Genomic DNA, 2,009 nt, shown 5'->3' on the forward strand with positions numbered 1-2,009 from the left:
ATGTGCAGGTAAAACTTTGATGGATGTGGAAGGCTCCTTTGGGGCCTTGGATGGAGGTGAGGGAGGAGGTGTGGGCGCAGGTTTTGCAATTCCTGCGGTGACAGGGGAGGGTGCCAGGAAGGGAAGGTGGTTGTTGGGGGGGTGTGGACCTGACCAGGTAGTCATGGGTTTTGTTTATTGTTAATTGTCTTTTGTACTGTCTAACAAAATTTAAAAAATAACGAGGAGATGGCATTGCCATGTGATGAGAAGGGCTCTGCTTATCACTGGTCACCCAGATGTGTTTTTTTCTTGCTGGTGGTGGAATATGAATAAAGTTTTCTGCACTCGTTGTTCTTCACTGTGTCCTACACCTGCACACTACCCAAACTGGGTGCTGGGGAATAAATAACCACTGCTGCTGTTTGACGGTAGTGTCGGGGTTCAATGGAAAGATATAAAAGCATGGGATTTAAAATCTCCTCAGTTCAGGGGACTGATTCCTAGCTGGCTGGCCACAGCCAGTGTGTACTGCAATTGGTTTTTGTTTTTGGAGAACTTGATTCCTGAATTGGCTGATCTATGTATCCAGTTTGTTTATTGAGGACTGACTTCCAAACTGGCTGGTCTTCACAGTCAATGTGTGACAGGTGTATTTCAGTTCTCAATAAGGAACAGTTGTTTCACTGGTCGGTTACAGCCTGTGTGTTACTCTTTTCTTTTACTTTGAGAAAAGGACTATGTTGATTTTGTGGGAGGGCTTAGTCCTTGCACTCTGGTGTTCTTTCCGTTTTTCATGTGTTTTCACTTTTTTTGGTGTTTAGACTGAGCCCCTGTGAAAAAAATGCACCTTTCCAGATGAACTGTTCATCTGAGGGTGGGCCTAGCCTTCTGTGGGTGGACTAGGCCTCTGTAAAGACTGAACGCCACGTGTGTGCTGGGAGGTGAGCATTTGCTGCCTGTTGGAGTGAATGAGTGGGCCATCCCCTGTGAGTTAAATGCACCTTTTATAATTAACTGTATAGCTGCGAGTGGGCCTGGTCCTCTGTGGATAGACCAGCCTCCATGGAGACTGAACACTTGTGTGTGTGCTGTGGGGTGTGCATTTGCTGCCTTTAAGAGTGGACTCTGCATACAAGAGTGGACTCTATTTCTGACAATGTTTTCAGCATACTGGAGTGGACTCTGTTCCTGACTCTGCATTCTGAAGAGAACTGTTTATGGTAATGGACTCTGTGTACCAGAAGGGACTCTATTTGTTGGTAATCGACTCTGTCATGTTACTTGTTGGGTTTATCACCTGCACTGCCTTGTGTCACTGGGTCTGGCAGGCCTTACTGTGAGCTGGGAGACTCATAGGTCATCCTGAAAGCTGTCACCCCAAAAGCCGGAGGGTGGGTATGCCGTCCTGTGAACCGGTAGGTGGGTAGGCTTCCCCGAGAACCGGAGTGTGGATAGGCCATTCTAAGCACTGATGTCTCGAAGAAAGGACGGGATGGGCTGTCTTAGAGATGGCCGGAAGGTGTGTCGGGGTGGCTGAGAGCCAGATGGCGTGTGTGTAGCAGCAGGCGGAGATTGGAAGGGGTGTGGTCTGCCCTGTACTCTGTTGTCCCAGGGAGGGAACAGGCTGTCTTAGAGGTTGCTGGAAGGTGTGTCAGGGCAGTCCACAGGCTGGATGGCGCATCGGGGTGGGCAAGAGCCTGATGGTACATAGGGGTGGACCAAGAAGCTGGAAGGTGGGTAGAGGTGGCCTGAGTGCCAGAAGGGACATGGGGTGGGCTGCCTTTGAGATGGCAGGACAGTGGGAGGGATGGGAAGCTTTCTGGGTTGCTGGTTTTGGGGGGGGGGGGGGGGGGGGGGAATCTGTGTTGTATGCACTGTTTCTCATTTGATTGGACTGTCCTGTCTGTATTTTTTATTGCTACGTTTGTGATGAATGTGGGATTTGAGGTTTGTCTACATTTCCCTGAAAACTAGTTGAAAAGTGGGGTTTGGGATTTGGCTTTGCTGTCCCCTTCCCCTGTAAATAG

This window comes from Chiloscyllium punctatum, chromosome 23 (assembly GCF_047496795.1).
Source record: "Chiloscyllium punctatum isolate Juve2018m chromosome 23, sChiPun1.3, whole genome shotgun sequence".
Taxonomy (NCBI): Eukaryota; Metazoa; Chordata; class Chondrichthyes; order Orectolobiformes; family Hemiscylliidae; genus Chiloscyllium; species Chiloscyllium punctatum.